Source organism: Platalea leucorodia (assembly GCF_965183815.1).
Source record: "Platalea leucorodia genome assembly, chromosome: 5".
Classification (NCBI taxonomy): domain Eukaryota; kingdom Metazoa; phylum Chordata; class Aves; order Pelecaniformes; family Threskiornithidae; genus Platalea; species Platalea leucorodia.
Window position 1 is genome coordinate 11,677,785 of NC_138827.1, and position 19,551 is coordinate 11,697,335.

At 40.9% G+C, this 19,551-nt stretch overlaps 1 long non-coding RNA gene across 1 annotated transcript in view; it reads right to left on the minus strand.

The window, feature by feature from the left end:
* Nucleotides 1-18,677, minus strand: part of LOC309590976 — a 66,650-nt gene extending 47,973 nt beyond the window's left edge. Inside the window, exon 1 of the long non-coding RNA XR_014228241.1 lies at nucleotides 18,329-18,677. This is a non-coding gene — a long non-coding RNA (uncharacterized lncRNA). The remainder of the gene's footprint in view (nucleotides 1-18,328) is intronic.
* Between the last annotated feature and the right edge of the window lie 874 nt (nucleotides 18,678-19,551).

Consider the following 19,551-nt stretch of genomic DNA (forward strand, 5'->3'; position numbering starts at 1 on the left):
AAGCACATGACTTATTTATGGTGCACATCTTCTCCAGGGATAGCATTGAAGTACCTTACTCTGCCTTCCTTCATGACTATGACCTTCTCTGCAGGGGTGATAGCAGGCAGATACTGCAGACTGTCTTGTCTGTTGGAAAGTCATCCTTCAGTGATGTATAGGAAGACAGAATTTGCATTAGCCAAGGTATTTCTCAAATCCCAAGTAAAGGATGACTTGGCTAGCTCAGGAGAGAGGACAGTGCAATGTTCACTGCGGTTAGCATGAGTGACGTGCCCAGCCAACCTCACAAAACAAACAGTTGCCATCTGCTCACTGTTCTTTGAATGAGTTTCTACTCTAATTCTGTTGATGGCAGTTAGGCATCTTTGACTGAAGACTTGGTTGTGGTCCTTGTTGGAACTCTGAACAGAGCAGAGAAGGTGGGAATAGGTGCACTTCAGCTGTAGCTATGGAGGTAGGGCACATAGGGCTGAAACAGCAGTGCAGGTGAAAGAGAGAAACTCACAACTGTTAAGCTCTTTAGGAAAGGAGGAGCTATGAAATCCATGTAAAAGCAAGAATCCAAATATTTTTAGTATCTCTTCATAATCTGCATTGTTAGAAATAATTTATAGTATCAGTTTGCTTCCTTTCCTAGTTGATTTTTTTTTTAAAGTGTCCACTTTTTTATGAGCTACTCAGTGTTGTCTGATATTGAGCCTTCCTTCAGGCATACATGATGGTTCAATGAAACATCAAAACCAATATACAAAGAATTTCTGAAGAGGGAAGTGCTATACAATAATGATGAACATACCGTCCTCAAGCTGTGGAGGTTAACAACCCAAAATTGCTTTGGTATTTGTACATACTGAAATAAGAAGAATTTATATGTTTGCTCTCATTTTAGTGGGCTCTTGTGATTCATTACATTGGCACTTCAGAGTTCAGAATAGTCACTTGTCTCCTGCAAAGCAGCACCCTTAACTGTGTTACTATTTGGTTGCTCATTATTGTCCCAATTCTTTCTTTTTTATTGCTGCACAAATACACTTTGGTTTCACAGTAACTTACCTAATGCTGCTTTCTGTGGCTTTCATTGTCAGAAGGATCAGGGTTCTGGTGTACTCAGAAAGAAATCAGCTAAGTAAAGCTATAATAGCATTGCTGTTTAAACAATGCCTTGGATCATTAAAATTAAAAAAAAAGAAAAAGTTGTTTATGTACCTATGGATACCTTTCATTTTACGTTCAATAGGTTTTTTTAATAAAATGGCAGCAGTCATGTAGAAAACGTTTACTTACCTTTTTGCTTACTTTGATTTAGTCTTTAAGGACAATACGGTCATTTTACAGTCTGTCCTGGGTAAAGGAAGGTGCATAATTGCTGTGCCCTAGGAACAGCCTGGGAAATGAATTATGAGTTGAAAGTCTCTAATCTTTCCCTGCCAATGTGCACGCCTGCTTGCTCTAAGCAGGTATTAAGACCATTAAGAATAAAGGTATTAAAAAAGGTATTCAGGTGCCTAAAGAAGCAAATAGGCTCACAATGTTTTGGTTTTCTTTTTTTTCCAGAAATGAAAGGTAGGCTGCTCACATTCATTGAAAACAAGGAGCTGCATGCCTGTTCCGCTCCAGCACTCTGCAAAAAGTGCTCTATGCCTTATTGTACCCATAAGTTTCTCCAACACTTCTACTGACCTGGATCCTATTATTTCACTCGAACCCCTGTTTCCATGCCCAGCCAGTGTCCAGGTGGTGTGAGGCCATCTCATATCACCCACCTGGATGTCTGGGTGTAGATACCTGCACTGGAGCCAGGCTCCCCAGGTACCTGCACTGTATGAGATGAAATGCATCCTAAAGTGTCTCTTTGGTCTCTACTAACTGTATGAGAATTCCTTTGGGGCAAGCTCAGAAATGGATGTTTCTAGTCTGGCAGCCGCATTTGCTCAGGAGAACCATACTTTAAACAAAGGGGCAACCTTGGTGCTTCTGTCACTTGTTTTCATCAAAATGTTTATTTTCTATCCCCCATCATATGTATAAGTCATTCAGATCAATAAAAAAACATTATTAGTCTTATCCTTTAACCAAATATTAACCTTGCTTTCCATTTACAAGCTGGTATTAACTCACACTAGCCCCTTTTCTGCATTCAGAACTCCTATTCTAAGCCTTTTCTTTAAACCTGTTATTAATTCTGCCTTTTATGTCTAAATCTGGTACAACAGCACAATTAACTGCTTTACTTAACATGCAAGGTTATAAGTGATCTCTATGATACTACTGACATTAAAAAAGTAAATGGGGTTAAACTGATTCTCATTACAAGCTGATCTTTATACAGTCTTTGGTTGGTAGAACGGGCAGCAGACGTGTGTTGCAGAATTAATTTTAAGAGAGTTATAAGAACCATTGCTACATAATGGTGATATCAGGAAAGAATGGAAGAATCCACACAAGTCTTTAATCTCCCTCAAGCCAAGATATTAATTGTGCTTTATTCTGTAGTTTAAAAGAAATCCTTAATCACACTGTCAACATCTCCTTTTGTGCTCTTCATTTCCTTCTGATTATAAATATGAATCAGCTTTTCCTTTAGCAAGACTGGGAAGACTGGGAAGTAGAGAAGTTCAAGCTCTTCTGTTCACAGTGAGCAAGAGCTACTTTTCCTACTGCAGTAGGAAGACAGTATCTCAATTCTTTAGCTCCGTGGTCTTAGACTTCTTCGATGGTGAGTTCATAGAGAAACAGTGTGTTCAGATGTTTTGTCAGATCTAGCCAGAAGTGTTCCATGATGAGACTGAGAGAGAAATCAGTCAATGGCTTGTGAGTGGAATTAGGGAACAAGTTGGTGATACATGTTGGTGAGTGACTGAAATGGTGACTTTCCCCTGTCCAACAAGACACATCTTTGTTAAAGTAAAGCAGATAAACAGGTAAGTCAGCTAATTCTGTGCTCCACTCTGTGAAGAGCAGGAATTTAACACAAGTCTAACAGAAGTAGTAGTGGTCAAGACAGCAAATGTCTAATGCGTGACTAAGGTTTCTACAGAAGCTGTAAGGTAATGCTCCATTCTGGCTAGATGTATAAAGGCTGTGATCAGCAGGTATGCCAAATGGAGTTGTGAGTTTCAAAAAACTTGAGAATAAGGCTGAGTTCCAGGGTTTCAGGGCAGATGCCATATCTGAGTGAGATTTGGAATAGCAATGCCAGGGACATGACAGAAAAAACTCCAAACACCCACTCCCCTTAAGGAAGATTTCTCCTTTTGAAACTGTATGCAATAGGCACTTTGGAAAGCACTAAATGACTCCAGCACACAGAATAGCTGCTGGGGAAACTGCAAGAAGTCACCTTTAGAGAAGCAAGACTGAAACTAGCAATGAGGCATCTCTGGGTGGGGAAAGGAGGATGAAGAGATTAGAGAAAATGAAAAGTTTCCACCTGGTTTGAAAATATTAATGTGAAGAACTCAGCACAGCAGTGCCTTGCAAGCACCTTCTTTAGCACCCTCTTTTCAGTAGGTTGCTGGAGATTTGCATTGCTAATTTGCTCGCTTGAAAGTTCTCCCAAGCTTCCAAGGAAAAGAGGCAGATGTATCCTTTCAGGGTGAGGTGATAAGGTGTTTGAGTAATTTTACCTCTGTGTCCTAAACTGTGGATGTACTGGTTGTGAAGCCTTGGGGTTCCTGGATAGAAAACACCTAAATTTAACATTCATTAAAGAGAGCTAGTTTCTAACCACTGTATCCTTGATAAGTAGCACATCAGTAGGAGGGTAAAATAACAATTGCTGTAGGCTTGGAGAAGCTTTTGCATTACTGCTACCCCAATTATTTCCTTTTTTACATGTGTTCAGCAATCTCTCGCCTCTGTAATTACCGCACTGAACACTGCAGCTATTAGATACAGCCACTAGACTTTTAACAAGCCATCGTTACTTGCACTTGCTATCTTAGAATTTAACAACAATGCCTTTGAGAGCAGCGTAACTTATTTCTCCTTCACAATGAACTCACAGACTTGTGCATGGACACATGCGTGTAAAAGCCAGTTGCAGACATAGACTTTGCTAAGGAACAGTGAAGAAGCCAAGGGCAGAGCTGCAGAATGTGGAAGCTGATGCATGCTATGGTCCTGATTTGAATATTCTAGTTAAAAGTTATTTGTAATATCTCTATTGGGCAAATTTTTCCTTTCCTTGAGAAATAGTGGCTGAGAATGCTGTCCCAGTAAAACTGAGCCCTAACATCAGGACGATAATTGCCAAATTAGAAAGCATATAGATACTTGAAAGCCTCTGAGGTCTTACGTTGATGTCAGATATGAGGACAGCTATGTATCGGCTGTCCTTGAACACTTAAAGAAGTGGGGAAGGCAGGTTGAGAAGATTTGCCTTTTCCCAGCTTCTCCTCTGCCTGGCAATTTCTTTCCTGTACTCTGTACTCTTGTAATGGTGCTGAATACTAAAAGAGGTAATTTTGTGTACACCCAGGCAAGCAGGAGCGTGGTGAGCCAGGTTACCTGATTAGCTGGTGGATTTCCTATTCTAACCCCAGGTGGCCAGGCAGAGCAGGCATTTAAAAACTCATCCATCTCTTGTCTTACTGTCTTTGAATTTGCATAATTAAAAGTGAATTACTTGCTGTATTTTTAATATATGCAGTGAAAATGCATGAAAAGCTGAAAAATTACAGCAATCCAGTAATTCGTGTCATGTCCCATTCAGAATTACAGCTTTCCAGTGCCAGCTCAAACATCGAGGATTCCCTGCCACCATAAAGCTATAATTGCTGAATTAATAACAGCAGGTTTTGGAGAGTGACTGCACAGACTCTCTGACCCAGGTAATAGAAATACTCATGTTAAAGTGAAGTTGATACATGTGACTTCATCTATTTCATATGGGGCTCAAGTAGTGAAGATCATTGCTTTCCATGCCATAGGAGGTTATGAGAGCTGCAGCAAGGTGTTACTTTTCAGATTTAGCTTAAGCCAGCTGTGTTGGTTAACCAACAGGGATTAGAAAGTAAATTTTCAGGAACCAGCCAGACTAGCTTTCCTTCTACCAGAGGACTTGTACCCCAGATCTGCTAGTCTGCTCAGCACTTCTGGGAGGTGGAATTCTCCATCCAGCTGCAAAGGCGTGGAGAACAGGATGTAAAGGGAGATGATGAAAGGCTTCTGCTAACATTTCATTACTCCAGACTTTTATTAACAACAACTAAAAAAACAATCCCTCCCCCTCCCCTTCCAACTGAGGAACAAATTCTGCAGTTGCTGCTCTTCACAAAACGCAGTACCTCGTAGCCCCCACAGCTATGGCACTCATAAGGACTGGGATACAGTGACTGCTGTTTCGAAACACGGTAATAGGAAGTTAACCAAAATGGCATGATCTGAGTGAAAGGTTACTTTTCCCTTTTTTTTTTTTTTTTTTTTTTTTTTTTGCGGGTTACTTAGGTATTGGAGGGGACTGGTAATCCATTTACTGTGACTTCCTCAGGTTGGGACCCTGATGCAGTGGTCACTTGAACCTGTGCGACTCTACATTTATTTCAGTAGGTTTTGTGATTCTTGGTCGCCACTATAAGCTGATTCAGGTCATTAGAGATCAATTGGCCCATGCCAAAGGATCTGCTTGTACCAAGGAGTTGATTTAGTGAACAACTATTCAGATTGCAAAGCTCAGCTGCAGCAAAAGCCAAGACGTATGACCAGTCAGATGTTGGACTTCTCAGCTCAGGGTAATGTCCTATGCTAGGGATCTTTGCAACAGTCTCATTGAGATTGTATGTACGTTGTGGATAAAAAGAACTGGCAGTTTCCAGGGCTGGCAATCTGGTTCCTTTCGTAAGAATTACCATCATTAATTAAAATCTCTTTTTCTGTCTAATTATTTCAGCTCTAATTCTCTTGCAGGTTCATAAATAGTAACATCCCGTTGTCCTGGAAAAAGTTCATTTTTTCTCTTTTTCTTTCTCTTTGTCGTTGCCCTCATTCTCTGCCCTCACATGGCTTAAGGTAATTAAACTTCCAAAGTCTGGTCACTTTTCTGAAATATTTAAACATGATCAAAGAGATTTTCATGTTTCTTTTGCCTGCAAAGCTCCATGACAGTTTTGAATGCAAAGGCTGTACTTTTCCCTTCTGCAAATAACTGCAGAAGAGGGGCCAGGCCTGGTAAGGGATCAGTTCTTTCCTATTACCCAGACCCCATGCTACCGAGTTGCTATTCCAAGAGCAAACATTTCAAGCCTTATAGCTCGTAGGCATTGTGAAAGGTATTTAACCTGATCTTTGTAATTGCCTCTTTGCCATTTAACACTAAGATTACAGCATTTACTGCTGGATGTTAATAATTCTCTTAGCTGAACTTTTGAATCCAGCAGATGATTTTTGCAGAATATTCCCATGAAAGATACTCACTGAAATTTATACATGCATGAATGCGTACACACAGAGTAGCTTGGGCTAAGTAATGTTAATGAAGAGGAGAAAAATCTTCCGAAAGCCAGATACATACAGCACTATTACCCAGAAGAGCTGAACGAAAGACCTGGATATTTTGAGAAAGAATCAGTATAAAACTGTGGTGTTAAGGCAGAAGGAGATCCTGCTTTGGGCAACTTGAGGTTGAAGTAGGGGGGATCTTTCTAGGCTTTCAGCAAGGCAATAATTTGTATCAGTTCACTATGAAATCTGCCTCTTCTGTGCAGATATTTAGCTTGCTGGCTGATGTTTTCTTGAAATTTCCTTTATTAAGTGTCAAGTTTTGGTACCAGAAAATATCAAACACAGTAAAGGTCAAAGTAAATCATGAATGAAATTACACAAATTGATGTACAGTGAAGGATAAAACAGAATGTCAGAGGCTAGTTTACATAACTGCTATCCCTGCATCAGAGGCCATCCATGCTTGCTCAGAGAAGGCCCTGTGCTTGCACCTCGGGGATGCAGGTCTACCAGCCTTATTGACAAGAGGTTTAGAATCTGAACAGAATGCCCACTAATTTCACTATTAAAACAGCAAATGGTGCCTGAATCATCACAAGGATTTGGGGAACTTGACTGAATGCTTTTATTTTGAGAAAAAACCCCAACTTCTTCCTCCAAAACCATAGAGATGCCAGCAATACCAGATATCAGTGGCAGTCAGTCTTCAAGAGCAGCTTGGCTGACACCAGGGAACAAGCAGTAGAACAAAGATTGCTGCTCCAGCTGTTTTCGTGCTTGTTAGCTTATGTGATGAGGCAAGAAAATCAAGGTCTACTGCCTGTTGTAAGCACTGAAGAGAAGTACCATCCATGGGACAACTCAGAGGGTAGATCTGCAACTCAGATCTGCCCTTCTGATTCAGCACCACATGCCAGTATTGGATTCTTGCCTTGGGCTAGCGTGCAAAGTCTTTCTGGTTTCCAAAGACAGTTCATACAGTTTCAACCAAAGCTTGCCGTTTACAGTGCATTTACAAGCAAGACTTCCAATAGCAACACTTTTAATAGCTGTTTGGCCCTGAAACAATGGTGTCTATCAAACCATTTGAATTCTGCTTAGAAGCTATTAGTTCTGTGAGCCACAAAGACAACAGGATTTCCAGTCTCCGTGTCCTGCATTTATCTCTGGGTAAATGGAGGGCTTGTTTGTCTAGTTACCAAGGTACCTATTTCATAAAATTTGTAGGAATGTTAATACCTTGGCTACACACAGATACACATATTCAGAGAGGTTTTGTGATCATATAAAACTTGAGAAAACATAAAAGGAATAATTTTTTTCTGGATATTTGCACTGTTGTCCATACCAGAAAGGAGTGGCAGAACTGGAGTGAAAGAAAAATGCATGTCCACAGATCACAAGCAGAAAAGTAGGTATTTTGAAATTCTTTGATGGTAAAAAGAATGTTGTCTCCTCTTCACTGTCTGGGTTTTTTAAAGCTCAGTAGGCAGCAAAATGAAATGTTTTATGGTTTTATCAAGTGCAGCAAAGTCACTGCTATTATACTTGCAATTTCATGACCTGGTAAACAGATACCTTTGTGCTTAAGGGCCTAACCGTCAGTTGTGTAGAAAACGGATGATTATGCTGCTTTGTGAAATAGAAGCTTCTTCATAAGAAATGTATCATACCTGAAGCAGCATCACTTGATATTTGCCCTTGTAGAGCATGACCCTGTGGCCAATGTTTTCAGTGAGATCAAGAATGAAGAAAACTGGTGGGACAGTTAATCTGGAGATATATTTATATATTTCAGCGTGGGCTGTATGGAATATGTATTGCCTCTTCAAGTATGGTGATTCAGCACCACATGCCAGTATTGGATTCTTGCCTTGGTTCAGTGTACAAAGTCTTCCTGGTTTCCTAAAGACAGCTAATACAGTTTCAACCAAAGCTTGCCATTTATGGTGCATTTACAAGAAAGACTTCCAAGAACAACAGTTTTAGTGGCTGCTAGGCCCTGAAACCATGGTGTCTAACAAACCAATTGAAAACCTGAGTTTTCTTGGTGGGTGCACTAAACCGTCTGCAAGTCCTGGAGATGTAGCTAATTTTATAAATTAATCAGAGATATGAGAGAAATCTGGTTGCAGGAGGAGGGCCCCCCGGCTGTGGGTTTCCACAGAAATCTTTTTGATTTCACCAGTGAATGGTAGCTTTATGCTGTTCTCACTGTGCCTTATCTAATGTGTTATTGACGCTATTTCATTTGCTTTCAAACACAGTCATTAGAACATTTAATTTGCAGCAGCTGTAATTTATATTTGTAATTTTGTCTAAGATCAATAAAGGAAACTGAAGAGATTTATAGTCCTAGTTTCAACTAAGATAAATTGAAACAGGCTCTATTTCCCTGAAAAGCTTTATTTAAACAGCTTTTTAAAAGAACAAAATGAATTAGATGAGATATTTGCATGCAAGCATGGGTAAATAATCCCCTGTGTCTGGAAGAAATATTGGAAAGCGTGAACATGGTCAGTGTGTTCTTCTTTGAAATACAAATAAACTCCTGGGAAATGTTACCTTAGCGTAGGATCTAATGGGAGTCAAGTACCCATTTCAAAATGTTTCTTAACAGCAGCAGTTGATAAATATCCTTGAGATCTGTTGTATTGATACTTCATAGTAAGACTGTAGCTGCATGTTTTAAATACTGTCGGGATAAGTCTGAGAGTGGAAAGCAAGGCCCTGAAAGCATGGCTCTTTTTTATTTTACAGAAATCCTTGAACATGGATTGCAGAAATGTGTTAATAATTTTTGAAAAGTCTGTGTTCATTTATGAAATATTCGTGTTCCAAGCACTGCCTTATGCACAGGGAAGAGGTACCTCTCCCATACAGCAATTAGCTGAGGGATTATGCTGGGCAGAAGAGATGTGAGCACAGTCAGGCCAGATCAGGGCTGTAGTACAATTTCAAGGTGAGTCTTATGGGGGGAAGGAAGAAATGCCTAAGGAACCTTTCGCCTCTTGCATAGCAGCAGAAAGCGATACCAAATCAGTGCCCAAAAGAGCTGAAGGTTGGGGATGGGGGGATATCATTGCAGCTGGCCCAGGACAGGGCACAGTTTAGCAGCTCGTGGGTATGCTCAGCCCTTTCGCTCTGAAGCCTTTCTAACATGGTGTCCTTGGGGAAGGGAGTATATTCTTTCTCCACCCTCTGTTAATTTGATTTATGCCTAATCCAGCTGCCTTTTGCCAATAGACTGCTGGTATCGCTGTGCCAGGGCACATGTTACTCTACTCTGCACTGTAGCCAGGCTTGAAATTTCTGCTGTTTTGGATAAAGCTCCGCTTCCTACTGTCATGTGATCACATGAAAATGGCAGATCTCATACTGAAGAAAAAGATCATTTATACTTCTCCGTGGCATGAGAGAGAAAGTTCCACAATAAGACCTTGACCTTCCCCCACTGGGCAGTTGTTTTTTTGGATAGGTTTTTCAATATTACAGTGTTTTGACTTGGAGTTTTGCCAAACTGCTGCACCCTTTCTGACTTTCATTCAGCTCACAGCCTACGTCCTGAGCCCCTCCTTATCTCGGAACTCCTGGATTTGCGATGTTCATGGACCGACATGAACGTGGTTGGTGTATGGCATGGTGAAAGGAAGGGAATGGGAAGCCTGTTCCAGCCTGCACATAGCTTATCTTCCTCTGTCATTCTGGGAAGATGCCTGTCCAACTGACGCTTATATTCTGCAGGCATTTGTCCCTATGGGGAGCAATCCAGGATGGAAATAGGTGTTTCTAATCTGTGCTATTCTTAGATTGCTAAAGTAGGGAGGGAGGGGAGGAGGGGAAAACTCCCCATTTTGTACACTTCCACTAGTTGCATCCTGTGAAGGTTACAGAGAAAGCAAGAGTAGACCCTGACCCATCTCTGTGTGCATGCTGCGTTTCATGAGGAGGATTCATCTTTGAATGCTAACTGTCAAAGGCAGCTAGATACTGTGCTGGAAGAGATACAGTTTTTCCTTTTTGTTATTGTGGCTGGTTGTTTGAATTCAATTAATTTAATATGTTTTTAATAGTGCAGTACTGCCATCTCTACAGTACCTTGTAAACAACAATTTTTGCTGTAAGCAGTCAACCAGCACCTCATGTCTAGTCATCACAGGGGTTGAACGTTACCATTATGATCTTGGACTTAATGTGACTAATGTCTGAACAGCAACAAATTGCTATATGGGCCACAAGACTGTAAACCCCATAATTATTTCTATTATTATAACTACTATTAATAATGATCATATACATGTTAAGACAATTACTAGATATGCCAACAAGCGATTATGGTCCTAGGGCCAGAACAGAGACAGAGAAGTCTATGGAAGGACAGGCCTTCTTCTGAGGACCTTCTCTTGCAAATGGATAACACAGAAGTAAATCTGTGTCAAAGGAAGTGTCAAGGGAAAAAAAAAGTTGAGAAGCAAGGAGACATGCTCAGCATCACGTGGTGAATTTAATAGAAGAACTGAGTAGTAGCCTGTAATCTTGAACCACTGCTAGGCTCGCATCATTATCCTGTTCATCCAAACAAATCTATGGCATACTGAAGGCCCAGACACTTTGTTTATGGTGTGCAATCAGTTCAACTTGTCACTTCACCTACACTTTCTATTACCCAGTGTTTTCCTTAGAAGCTTCTAATAAAAGATTCAACTGAAAGATTTCTTGTAAATGAAGAGCTATTTGTGAGTCAGTGCATGGTATTGGATTTCATCTGCTGTGGTTTTTGGAAGAGAGAAATTTAGAAGGGATGATAGATAACACAGCCACATTTAAATGACTGGTAGGTTAGTTTGAGGGCTTGCCAGTACCGTGTAATGGCCCTGTATCCTGTTGTCAGCCTGCAAGACTCCGTCTTCAAGCTTGCAGAGCTACAGCCCATATGGTGGCAGAATGTTCTGTACTTTTGTCATCATTAATGAGACCAGGGCAGTCGATTTCCTTTATGTTTGTATATCCCTAGTATCTGTCCTCTTCTGCTGAATAAATACTGTGTGGGAGTGCAAGGAGGGATGGCCCACAACTGCAATGAGATGTTCTGCTAAGGAGGGTTTACTTCTACAAAGGAGGTCTTCTACTAAGCATCAGCAGAGAAGCTTTTAACCCCCATCCTAGAACAGTCAAAGCACGTGGAGTGTCTTCTTCACTGCATTCCAACTCTGATTTTGGGGGTAGAGGGATGATGATGACCAAGGAAAACACCACCAAATTTAAAACATCCCCTAAGATGTGCTGGGTTTTTCTAACCATTTTCAGGGCTTTCACTGGTGGGTGAGTACATGGCTGAACTGAGCTTTGGAGCCTACCACTTCAATTTGCTGAATACCAGTGTTGGGAGTCACAGCTGCAGTCTAGAGATTGGCAGCCCCCCTGCTTTCATGCACCTTGCTGGTGGGGAAGGTGGGATAGAGAGAGTGAAGATATGTTTCCATGGCTTGGGTCCCTCGGGTGAACAAATGAAAGAAAGGGATGTTTAAGAGATGTGTGCCATTAAGCCAGCGTTTCAAGTTGCTAAATAATAGGCAGCATTGTGAAGCTTCTCCAGGGAGGAGGCTTCTGGTGGTAGCTCTCTCTGTGCCTCCCTGCTGTGAGTCATTGTGAACTCAAGTTCAGAGGAATTGGTACCAAGGAAAAAGCATTGAGATAATAACCTTGAAAAATCAGAAGAGAGGGGGAAGAAAGGGAAAGATTTATACACTCAAGAGCAGAACTACCTCACCCTAAAAGCATTCTGTAAATGAACTCCTGTGCTTCCCAGCTATATGCCTTTATCCAAGCCACCATCTTTTAAGGGTGGAGAGTCGTGTGCGTTGAGATTTAAGGACTTTACATATTGTGCCACACAGCCTAAACCAGTGGTTGGTATGCTGCCAGTTTGCAACACGACTCATCAAGGCTATGGAAATGTTTTTAAATCTTATGCTTGCAATTACAAGGAACAGTATTTTGTACTGCCTCGGGAGAAAGTGTGTCCTGTGATTTCCTTTCTCTAAGTGTGCAGGTCTCTAATGTTAAGAACACTGACATCTATTCAAGCATGTTTTACCTTTCTGAGAGCCATAGACAACACCATGGTGTGTAGGAATTTTGTGGTGTTTGCTGGCTGCTGGGCTTTCTTTTATTGGAGATAAACATATGTGTTATTAAGAAGGACCCTTCAAGTTGATTTATATTCGCTTATACACTGTTGCGTGCAGTTATTGTTTGTTAAAGGCTGACAGCCCTGGAGAACTAAGCTCTTTATTTATCCACAGAATGAAATTCCTCTCTCAGTAGAGGGGATGGCAAAGGCACTAATTGTCAATGACACTGTTGCACACAAAAAATATCCTTTCTCTATTTTCCAGCCAGAATAATTTTGCCATGTGAACGAGAACTGAAATGGAAGCTGATTTGGAGAATTTATCTGGCATAGGCAATGGCACTTCAGCTTGAGGACCTAGACCAGCCAAGTGAAGGTGAGGGGAAGAATGGCGGTGTTGTCAGATATGTGATTTTTTTCTTATGCTTTACCTATGCTCTAAAGCCAAATGCTCTTTGTGGAGCAGTCTCAAGAACTGGACTGTGCAATCGGAGGTGACCAATAACCTTTATTTTGTCAGCAGGACCCATATGCTAATGACAGTGTCCTTGTGGGCTGAGCTCAGAACAGTTTAAGACGACCTCTGGGCATGTACATACCTCCACTTTAGGCATCATCACCATCCCCACCATCATGGGGGTAGGACTCAAATGCCAAAGACTTTTGATCATTTTTTATTCATCTCAATCAGTTTAAAAGTATCTAATATATTCCAACTGAGCTCCTTTAGCTCTCTGCTCTCCTCAGCTATGTATGGTTTATTAATAGGCATACCTGGCATCCACTGGTCCAGAGATAACTTGTACCTGCTGTCCTTAAACAGTCAATAATGTTGGTGATCCTATTATTATTATTTTGGGAACACAAAGAGAGGGAGAGAGATTTTGTCACAGAAAAATACTTTTCTAACCTTGCGTGTTGGTTTTAAATGTGGTCCTAACATATGACTGTATCACAACCTGCAAAATACCTTCCAAAACCAGAATTCATAGAAGCTACCAATTAGTTACCAACAGCCTATAAAGAGTAATATTGAAAGGCATTTTTATTTACTCATTTCCTTCTGTAAAAAGAAGGTGATGCTAGGGTGAAAAACTAAATTTAACAAAAAGCTGAGTTTTGATCTTCTCTTTTACATTCCTTTAATAACTGTTTAAGTAAGCAGCATCCTCCAGCCTTACCTTCAAAATTCCAGAGAGCAGGAAGCTCCCATTTAATCTGAGGAAAGATTGTAGCTTTGGCCCAGTGTTCATTCTGCTATAGTGTTCTACAGGAATGGCTACGGGGCATCTACTCGAGAAACGTGAAAAGCAGATTTATTTTAATTACATCAATTTTTGTTCATTAAAAAGCCTCCTCAATAACTAACCCTGGTATTGAATTGTTTTGTATCTCTTCCTAATGCACTCAGACAATGTTTATTTAATTTAATTGACAGTAAGGGTGAATTTATAGGACTGTAATTCACGCTTTTAGTGAAAGGAAAAAAACAACGTGGAACTATATTATTTGCTGCAAAAATAAAGTAGGGAAATTCATCAGAGCAAACTGTATATTCAATTTTAATAGTTTCCCTCATCAGGGTCTCTTAATGGCGTTTCTTTTGCAATTACTCTAGGGCATTTGAAGCTGCCCATTGTGAGAACTTGCCAAACCACACTGAAATAAATCCAAATGTTAGAGGACAGTTTTTAACAGTGTAACCTATTCACTTCCTTCTCTCTTTGGTATAACTTTTTCTGGATTCAAAAATACTGAGTTTGCAAAAGATCTCCATTCTCTCCTTTTTTTTTTAATCAGAACCTTTGTTTCACCATTTCAGCACAGATTGTGGTTTTGGTTTTGGAATGAATAATCAGACCACTTGTGGTTTCTGAAGAGCCTGTCTGGATCACAATTAAGAAAAGTGTCTCCAGCTAAGCTGGTGACAATTCTTGCTTAGCCTTTGTATGCTTGGGTCTATGGAAAATAAAGTCTTCAAATAACTTAATCTAAAAGAAAGAAAACCCAAAGAAAACCCCAGAAGTCCTATCACACCCCATCCTTCCTATTTTAGGAGGCTTTGATGTGTGAAGGTGACAAATTCAAGTGGTAAGGGAAGACTGGTTTTATTAGACTCCAACATCACAGAGTAGCTCTGGGAAACCTTGTAAGGCTGAAATCAACGCTGCCTCCTTCCGCTAAAGGGCAGCAGCTTACTTCTCACAGCTCTCTTGCTGGTGGACTCCTGTGAACCAGGAGGCAACTGGTTTCTGCCCACTTTCTTCCTAGAGGCAGCCACCCTCACCTTTCGGTGAGTTCATTCCAAGGTACGCATCACGTGTGGGACTGGCAGTGGGTTGAGCGGGACATCTTCCTCCTGCTCTGTCCTTGTGGGATGCACAGGCCCTGCCACAACTTCCAGTGGTGGAAAATTCCCCCCAAATCATCATCTACAGAAGTTCAGTGAGCAAGAGACAACAATGTGTAACCTTTGACTTGTTTCTGTTAAATACTCCCAAATTATGAGATACCTTTTGAAGTCTGTGCTTTCATGGAGTGTGTAGCAAATAGTTAAACCTGCAAGTAGGAGTTTCAAAGTGGGTCTGATCTTTATAAGGAGTGAGCAACCAACTGCAACAAAGTCATAGCAGTTTGTGGACTGGGAGGGTGGCGGGTGGGCAGCGAAGGTGTTTCTATGGGGCATTGAATTACATTAAGGAATAAAGTGGGATCTGACCACATGACCTGCCCGCTCATGGGGAAACAGTCTGTATTTAAGTTCTGGGTTTTTAAGAAATTGCTCTGTTGCAAGCCGAGTATAATATCTTTGAGATGACAAGATTTCTTCCTGTACTGTAATAAATAAAGGTAAGTATGATGCTAAGAATTAATAAATGGAGTTTATTTGTCCAGACAATCACCCTTCAGTACAGAAATCAAAGGCACTGATGAACTTTGGCCTCACTGTGTGAAGCTTTTACAATGCAGTGATTATTATCAGATCTCAATAACTTCCAGTAATGTGTAAGTAGCATCAACAACAGCTATCACACAATTTCATTGGGCTTTCAGATAAGTATCTAGAAGTAGAACCAGGTTTTAGAGGTATAAAGAATGCAATTACCATTTTAATATCTCTGCACAGGGAACAGGAAGATTAATTTTTGTAGGTCTATTTTCGTGATTTTTCACAGGTTGGGAGAGATATGCAAAAAGCTGGCAACAATGCACTAGAAATAAATTAAGTGCTGCTGATAGCTAATTAAAGGAGCACAACTAGATAGCAGAATTATTAGAAAAATCAAAATCTCTTGTACTTTAAAATCATGCTGTACTTTTGATTGGGTTTCCAAAAAGAAAGAGAAGAAATTTTGATATTGTTGGCTCTTGTTTCTTAATGAAGTCTGAACCAGCATTTTCAAAGCAAGACTGTGTCTCAGAAGTCCAGAGAATAGAATAAAAAAAAGTATTTTTCTTCCCCTTTAGGCTGTATTTATTGTTGTAACACTCGTGAGTGTTTTTATTGTTACCTGTCAATTCCTGCATTCTAATACATGGATATAATGTGTTTTATAGCTTAAATTCCAGCTCATTCACTGCTTCCTGATGAGGCTTTTCGAGTTGGTCCAATAGAAAATGAACTCAGTTTCTAAATGCTGTGAATACGTGACTACTTTATTGAGATCCAATTTAAGAAAAGAGGTATAAGCTGGCAAATCTACCAGAGAGCTGGGCTTATTCTAGGGAAAAGCAGTAGTGATTTGGCACAGAATCAGCAGGAGATTTGCTGCAAGCATCTGGTGACCTTCTCTTTTCCTTTAAAACTTGATCTGAGCTGAGCATTTGTAGCTGTGCTATGTCTGGGGGGTGGAGGGAGGGATGATGTATCGTCCGCAGTCTGTACAGCAGTGTGCAGCATCATGTCAAAATCAAGATGGACTTGATAACTCTAATTAGTATTATCTCCCTATAGCATGCTGCCAGGGATGTTGCTAAGATGATGTGGGGGTCATCAAGGTGGCAAAACAACAAATGGCAATCAGCAAGAAGAATAGAAAAAAACCCTCTAAAGGGCATGTTTCACATTTTTCCTGTGTCTCAAGCATTAGAGATATTGAGCTTATATTTTAGACTTGAGATAAAATATGGAAAATCCATGACTTTTAGATCTTGCTACAAATTAATCTATTCACCAGACAGAAAGTTTTACAGTGGGTTCAGGCTTGAGGCATCATACTGATCTCTGCAAGCAAGAACAAAGTCACAGCAGCTGTACTGTCACATACAACCCATCATGCCTCTGACAGCTCACTGCAACAGGAACAGATAGGTGGCAAATTTTAATGACCTGTTAATATAACAGGCCCCTTTTATATAAATGCTAGGACCATTGACGTCTCCTGCAGCATATTCCTGAGGTGTCTGGGGTTTTGTGCCAAAGGTGTTGAGATTGTTACAGGTGTTGCATGGTATTTTCCGGTTTGGGGGATATGGGATGGTATCGTGGTTTAACCCCAGTTGGCAACTAAGCACCACACAGCTGCTCCCTCACCCTCCCCCGCCAGGATGGGGGAGAGAATCGGAAAAAAATAAAATCTATGGGTTGAGATAAAGACGGTTTAATAGGACAGCAGAGGAAGAGAAAATAACAATAATAATAATAATATTAATAATAGAATATGCAAAACAAGTGATGCGCAATGCAATTGCTCACCACCCGCTAACCAATGCCCAGACCGTTCTCGAGCAGCGATTGCTGCCCCCCGGCCAACTCCCCCAGTTTATATACTGGGCATGACGCCATACGGTATGGAATAGCCCTTTGGGCAGTCTGGGTCAGCTGTCCTGGCCGTGCCCCCTCCCAGCTTCTTGTGCAACTGGCAGAGCATGGGAAGCTGAAAAATCCATGACCAGTATGAACACTACTTAGCAACAACTAAAACATCAGTGTGTTATCACATTATTCTCATGCTAAATCCAAACCACAGCACTATACCAGCTACTAGGAAGAAAATTAACTCTATGCCAGTCAAAACCAGGACAGGTGGGAGGGAAGAGGAAGGATGCAAAATAAATATACTTGGGGAACTCTAGAGTATATAGCTGTGTTTGCCTAAACAGGACTTGTCCAGGGGTAATATGAAGGCCATAAACTTCTTGCCACAAGAACCTTAAAACTATAAAGTCACACAGCTGAATGAAGTCCTTTAATACATCTGTATGCAAAAAACCTCTCTGACTTTAAACCAGCCTATTCCACTGTCTCTCTTTGAGGAGATAGATTTATGGCTACTGCATTGGCATCTGTTTTAATGACAAAAGTATAATTTAATGACATAAAATTAGTTTTAGCTAGTGGGAGAAAGTAAGGATTTTTTTTTCCTCTATTTTCCTTTTAGTGAAGAGCATAGCACCAGGTTCACTTGTACTAGTAATCATCACCTGTAATTTGAAAGATGGAATTTCTTGGCACCCTTTTCCTGCTGTTGCTTTTTCTCTAAGCATCAATATTAAATGCTCAAGAAGAGAACTATTTCAACAACCTGTTTTCCAAAATAAAGTGGGAAAAGAAGGGAATTTTTTTCCCTAAGTATTGCCAATGGTAGGTCAGAAACATGATTTCTTTTAAAAGCATGTATCTGAGCTTTCCAGAAGTTTATTCCGCAGCAGTTAAATCCAGGGGTTAAGACACCTCCTGTGAGAGCCACAGAGAGTCCAGAATTACAAAACACAATGTTTCTGAGAAGGGTTAAGGCCCCGGTTACTCACCCATCCACACCTGCATCACCACGCAGATCGCCCCAGAGTCCTCTGGCATAAAATCGGTTGGGAGCCCACTGCCGTGCCTTGGCTGTGTCAGCGAGGAGCTTGTTTACAGTCTAACCACCAGGATGACTCGTGTGGGATGCTTTCTCCATGAAACATCCTAACTCTGCAGAGATAACTCTGCCTGTAGGTTGTCATCCTGCCTTGACATTTTAAAGTGTTTTAGCTCTGCTGTCTCACAGTGAATTCCTCTTTCTGCTGGTGCTGTTGACGAGCTGCCTTCTGCACAGCTCTGCATCTCCATAAATCTTTTTAGGAGTCAGATTTACTGATCAGTAACAGCTTCCTAGCAGGGCTGACCGCCACTGGCTCCTTGTGGAGTCCACATTTACTTTGTGCACTGGAGGTAGGAGCTGCCACAGCACTGCAAGGCAGGGAGGGGCTAGCAAGAACCACAGACTTCAGTGTGCCTTTGGATAAGTCCCTTGCCAGCCCTCCCTGCCAGCTGGAAAATAGATATAATATCATCCTCCTGCCCTACAGAGGTTTTCAGATAAATGCCGCTTCCTTTCAGGAAGTATTTGAGTTTTGCTTAGTCTTATTAATACAATTAGCTAAAGTGGACAGACAAAAGCTGATGGGTATCCATTGCACGAATATGATTATGTGTTTTGGTGATGCTGAGCACTCAGCAGCTCAGTCGAGTCACTTGCATAGAATAAAAAGAGCTGGTCTTAACTTCTTACACCACAGCTAGAGAAACAGATACTGGATATGCTCAGGAAGTCTTTATTAAAAAAAAAATAAAATAGGAAAGCTATAAATACAAGAGAAATATTTCTGTAATTTCTGTTTAATTTTAACAGACCTTTGAAATCCTTCCCATCGCTGGTACTGGGGGTTTTAATCATGACATGGATCAGCAGTGTAGTCACTGAGGCTTTTCAGCTGGCACTTGCCCCACTTCCTAACCTGTGGTACATGGCTGCGGTACCGATACAGCTGGTGGGAGCTGCAGCTGAAACGCCAGAGTTGCTCTGCTATAAAAGTATGCGTAGTGTATAGCCCTCCATCTACTCTGCCCATATGCTTTCGAGATGCATTTCCTCCCATCGTATTTGTGAATCAAATTGATGGCATTTATAGGGCAGTAGCTAGCCAGCTACTCTCCAAAGCAGGAGCTGAAGGTAAGCATATGGTAACCTGTAAGTATAAATTTATTATCC